The following is a 6,303-nucleotide window of genomic DNA, read 5'->3' as shown; positions in this document are numbered from 1 at the left end:
ATTCGTCAGACTTCGTCATGAAAATGACTGAAGACACAGTGAATAACCTCTGTGAAGTTGTGAAGAATTGAAGAACAAGTTTGTATTTAGACTTTGAGATTGATAAAGGCGCAAAGTTGGACAAACGATTTCAAGCGGAGGGAGTTTGACATGAGCAATCCCATTTCAGAATATAAACCAAAAGTGTGTCACTCATTTTGGATACAGTTCCCTACAATATTATCTACCACCACCTGTTCTGCAGCGTAGCCCTAGGCTTCATGTTTTTCATGAAGCGCAACGGTCGGAACGAATTTGTCTCACATCTGAAGAAGTGTACGTACCTTGCTTAACCGTAGGTCTAGAAACAGTTATCCCTTACAAGGTACTGAACAGAAGACCTTTTATGGTTTCTACTGATATGGGTATTTTTTTTTCCCAAGAACATTGGGACGAGCGTCGGAACGGTTTTATTCCCATCTGAGGAAGTTAGTATTTATTAATCAGGAACCAAAGAAACAACTTTGGTTAGAATGAGGCTCTCTTGGCAAAAAGGCAAAGCCACACTTTGAGGAACGACATTACTAGCTGTTTTCCAGTATCCTCCTGCAGGTGTAACCAACCTAAAGTTACTCAGATGGGTTTCCTCTGTAAATGACGTCATTTGGACTCAATCGGTAGAAAGATCGGACCTTAGGATACCTCTAAGTGGGTCCGAGTCCGGATAGGCAAAAGTAAACATTATGCCCACTTTTCGAACTAGTTCCTCCACCATTACTGGAATCAGTATACAAATTTAAAAGACTTGAAATAAGTAACAAATGTTAAGGCTTGCAAAATGCTGAATAAAAATATGAGAACCAAACTATTTATATGAATAATGAGTAATGAGAATAGGCCTACTTAGCGATGAACACTAGAATCAATTATAGATTAACGTAACCATGAATCATCCGACTGCTCCTTTGGAATCAATCGCTCAGTCGTGATGGGATTGGTGTTATCAGCCTTAACACATTCTTAACTCGAAATGAGCTTCCTTCAGTTACTTCAGTTAACCCTCTTTTTCTCGGCTCCATCATTCATTCCAAAAATGTAACTAGCTCTTTGAATCAGTTCTGGAGCATATCTTCCATTTCTAGCTCACACAGATGAGAGACAATTCGCCTAAGAGCTTGAGGAACTAAGTCATCTTTCTTCATGTTAACATATTTTTCTCATTGGATTTCACAATCATTCCAATAATAAAATAACTTGTACTTAACAATTGGGAAATTTCCAGATCGTTTTGTTTTATAGTTTACAAAAGACAAATCTTTATACCGTAATCCTTAGCAAAATGATCTTCACGTTATATCAATTTAAAAATTTTCTGACTTTCTCAGACTCAGACATTTATTGTGAATTGAAGTTTTTGGATTCACTGAATTCTTTAGGGCTGATTTAATAGGTTTTTGAAAGAATTTTTAGGAAATTTATATTTTTAAATTAATAGTCATAGTTTCAGGTAAAATATTTTAGGATTGTATAGGTATTATATTTAACAGTTAATGTATTTTATGACCGAATGCCTAATTTCGTACTATTGTTCATATTACATTAAGTAGTTGTATTTTTTTTAATTTTTGTATTTAGTTAATAGAATTGTATCTTTTAATAAATAAATGAACTAAAATTACCTGCAAAATTAAAAAAAAAAAAATCTGCAAAACATTAGGAAGTTAAGTCAAATGTACGGCCTTTGTACCCCGTAAAAATTTTTTTTGGACCAGCCCTGAGGACAATGGTCATAGGTCAATTCTGTTATAAAACTTTCAGGGTGAACGGGAAAACTTCTATAACGTTTTAATAATTACGGATAGCTCTCATCTTTCAAATCGCCCACAGTTTTTGGTAAAAAAATATTTTTCCAAGTGAACTGGTTCGGTTCAAAATTTATCAATCTATCTAGCATCTCCGAGCTTTCGAGAAATGAATAGTATTCAAACTGGAGACAACTATGAAATTTAATAAACGAACACGAAATATAGGGCGTCCTTTACTATCGACTCTTAAAGCTACTTTGCTTATGATAGATGTGGCATCATTTCCCCTCTCCAGCAGTTTGCTGTGCCACTTTGAGATAAGGTCATCCATCCAGATACTTCCTAATGCTATCACACTAATGCCATATATCACTATGTTACCTTCCTCGATATTAATCCATAAGCCGCGAACGCCACCTCTGCTGCGGATTGCGCTTAGTCCGCAAGCTCAGATTCCAACACTAAGTTATTTCTTACACCAAGTAAAGGAAATTTATGGCGAAATTAAATAAAAATGGTATTTCTTATAAAATCTTTTTATATTTTATAATTTTATTTCATATGACAAATATATTATTATTTTTTCGGTCCTTGTTGAAGTATATACCGTATTTGTTCGAATAGGTCAACCAAAAATATAAGTAGCCCCCCCCTTTTGAAAATAATTTTCAGAGAAAAAAAATGTGAGGAATAAAAATTAAACTACTTATACAAAGACACTTAAATTTACAATATGGTATATATTACAGTATAGATCAAATAGAAACAAGCGTGCTTAAATTGTGTAAATAAATAGCATGTTTTTAAATTAGAACTTAAGTTTTTGTTCTGCTCAAACTTATTTGATTAGGTAAAGTATACTCATTTTAAATTCTAAGTACCATAAACATTAGCGACTCTTCTGTTTCTATTCCATACAGTGTTCAATTTATACTTTCAGCATGTATGTATCAGTTTCGTTGAAAGTAGTACCCTCCCAAATTCTGTTTTGAACCATCCTCACTTATTATTAGTATAAACTGTATCCCATCATTGAAGTAGAAACGAAAATAAAGTATAAACTGGCATGAAAACCCCGAGTTTGGTCGAACTAAAATTTCCCTAAATCGATCCCGAATATAAGTCGGCCTCTCATTTTACTTTTTGACAATGCCAAAAAAAAAGAAAACCTCAACCTATGTTCAGGGTTATGTTTTAATTTTTTAATGAATCAACGACCAAAGGCTGGTTCGAAAGAGAAGAGAAAGGAAAAACTTGAGAAGAAATATGACAGGTTGTAAGTTTAAACTATTCCAACTATTAACAACACTCGTGAAGTGTGATGAATGTGTTTTAACATCTCTTCTATCAAAAATTTTAAGATTCGTCAACACAAATGAAATCGTAAATTGCTAAATGTAAGTATCTAATCGTCAATTTTAAGTTTATTAATTTATATAAAATAACCACATGAAGTCAAAAATTCATGATCCTGGACTTCTATACAAGTATTCCAAATTCTGTTGCGCCCTTATGACCCCCTCCCCCCCCCAAAAAAACTATGGATACGCCCCCACCAACAAAATAACAAAAATATTTTTTTTTAAATTCATCATGGCGTAAGAATCACTTATAACGACATTTTCTCGAAGAAAAAGTGATAGCCTAAAATATAATACGAAGAGATAGTATTCAAATTTATTACTATTTTCAGCAATTTTAATTATAAATTATTCTTTTTACGTAATGGAAACGAATTTAAATTATCTTTATATGGATAAGAACGAAAGTATATGTACTGAACAAGATAATTACTCACCGATATTACTCTGCTTTAAAAATATTTACAATTGGCGATTATTTATTTATTTTATTTTTATTATCATTATTACATTAAGAGATAGGAAACCCTTCCTCACAATGAACCACTTTGGTCTTTTCTGAGATACCCCTTTATCTAGAGAATCCATCTAACGAAGTACATTAGACCTCAAACCCCTCAGAGTTAGGTCTAGTGACATCTTCAAGTTTAATTATTTCCTGTTTTAAGTGTTGCAGTCAGTAGAAGGCCAGAGTTTCAAATTCAGCATTGAATATGCTCTGTATTTTTTTTTTCATCTTCGGTGCACACAGCAAATAAAATCTTTCACTAATTTACAATGAGAAAAACCGCCATTTTTTTCAACTCAAGGATCACTGGTAAGGATTAGTTGAGTGATCTCAATAAAATGGAAATAGATTGCTCCGTTCTATCAACTAAAACTACCATCAGGACAGGTATTTCTTGATACAATCCTCACCCTGACGCCCACCATGGGTCTCCGATAGGACACGACTTACAATTAGAGACAAGCTCCTATACCACCAGTGGTATATTTTCTTTACTCACTGATCTTGATTGTTGAATGATCGTCCTTAATATCATCTCTCCTCTCATGGTTGACTGTGGAATTGCTCTTTTCTGTGAAAGGGCCTTAAAACCTCAGGTTCTGGGTCCTTCACCACAAAGGTGGAGGATCTAATGATGGTTTCTTCATTTCTTCTATATCTGCTTTGAGGTAAAATACGCTCTCAGAAAGCTTTGTACTTCCAACCTTAGTTTCGTGAGTTATCCTCTTCTCCTTCAAGTCTTCTTAAATTGTTTTCATCTATTTCCAACAGTAGCCAGGTAAATAAAGCTACCTGTAGCAGTTCCTCGCATGCCACAGGAAGGTCAATAAATCTGAAGATTGCACTGTATCTAAAGTCCTCAAGGCCTCTGATAAAGTTCCATAGGTCCCTCAACGTTTCCTCTGAGACCAAAAAAAGGCAATATCCTCCACTAAAGTTCATGACTCCAAAATTACGTATACTGTTTTGTGCCCTCTTTGCAACTTAGAGTCATTATATCGATAGTTTTTTCAAGATAATTTAACAACAAACGTTAGGAGAGTGGCATTAATCGATTTGCTAACTTATCAAATCAATCTCTGATTCGCTTGCACGTATCTAAAATGATACTCCAATATTAGTACGTTGGGCTATCCGTGCTAAACTGAACCACTTCAAAAGAAATCTTAGAGTATAATCTGCTCAATAGTATAATAAGATAGCGAGTCGTATCCTACTTAAAATCCAATATGATGGAATGTGCAAACATGCGGTATGAAATGAATAGCATTTCAATCGTAAAATACTTAAATTCAGCCATATCTGGATTATATATTTAATGAGTTGGATAGAATATGTAAATTTGTTGTTCTGATAAACTTTCATTTACATATTTGTTGTATCTTATTTCTGAATATATTTCATAGCTTTTCCCGTTTTCTTTCCGTTATGTAGAGATAAATAAATATTGCATGTTTCCAATAGCCTGAGGCCCGAACAAAGATTTCTGTCAGGGGGCGCAAGCTTAATTTTGCCACCCCTTGTTTCACCCCTCTCCCTTTCCCCCAATAAAAATCAACAGTCCATCAACATTATTTTGGAATATTGGATATATATCACGAAATAAATATCTTCATCTCTTAACATTAACTCATTTTATTGACTGAATTATGGTAAAAAAAAAAAAGTCACAAACCAGAAACTAATATTTTTAATCAAACAAAAAATAAAGATTCTGTTGAAATGGCCACCTCTAAATTCTGGCGCCCGAAGATAGTGCCTCTTTTTATCCCATTCCGATTTTATCTCCTCAAAATGGAGTTATTTCTTCTTAGTTCTCATATGAGAATTTTAATTAGTTACGCATAATAATAATACTCAAATAAAAATACAATTTTTCTTTCTTTTTCTTTTTAAATACGTTTCGTTTGTCATTTCAATTCTATTTAATGGGCTCAACATCAATTTACTTTTACGAAATGAGTTATTTATTTATGTAGAATAGAATTAGGTGCATTTGTATTTTTCTTCTCGTCCCCATTTTGAAAGCCCTCCACCCAAATTTAAATTCCACAGAAATGTTGTCCTCTCCAAAAATTCATAACTCCGTTAAAATGTGTTTCCCACAAAACATTTTGATAGTAAAACTTGCACCATATACCACTTCGACCGAAAGATTTAACTGATGAAGATGATAATCGAGACCAATATCGGTGTTTATGTCTTAGGTATTGCCTGGTCAAAATGCAATCCTTAGGGAATTAAATGATGCTTTGTTTATATCCCCTGAGGAAACTAAAATAGAAAGTATTATAGCTCAAAGTCGAAAGTATCAAAAGATAAGAGAGATTAAAAAGTCCTAGATAGTAACAGATCTATTTATCTCTCAGTTTGTTTATGTTTTAGGGATAATATAAGTTCAAAGTCCCTTATTTACATTCATAGAAGGGATTAGAAGATAAAGGTCCTACATATCAGTATTTATATTTTAGGTTTAACCAGTATGAAAAGAAAAAGGTCGCGAGACCCTAGTAATAAAAATGGCGGCGAACAAAAATTAGAGGATTGTAAGACCCTCGTAATAAATTAGCTACGAAAGAAAAGAAGAGGATCGCGAGACCCACTTAATAAACTGGCGGCGTTAAAAAAAAAAACAACTAAATGGCGGTAC

The 6,303-nt window shown here is 33.5% G+C and overlaps 1 protein-coding gene across 1 annotated transcript in view; it reads left to right on the top strand.

Annotated features, from left to right (window-relative positions):
• Nucleotides 1-6,303, top strand: part of TfAP-2 (transcription factor AP-2) — a 72,206-nt gene that overhangs the window by 23,473 nt on the left and 42,430 nt on the right. The gene's annotated exons all lie outside the window — the stretch shown is intronic.

The sequence above is a fragment of the Halyomorpha halys genome, unplaced genomic scaffold (assembly GCF_000696795.3).
Source record: "Halyomorpha halys isolate HHAL.00 unplaced genomic scaffold, Hhal_1.1 Scaffold431.1, whole genome shotgun sequence".
NCBI classification, from domain to species: domain Eukaryota; kingdom Metazoa; phylum Arthropoda; class Insecta; order Hemiptera; family Pentatomidae; genus Halyomorpha; species Halyomorpha halys.
The sequence above is the reverse complement of the archived record's forward strand: the minus strand, read 5'-3'. Positions and strand labels throughout refer to the sequence as shown.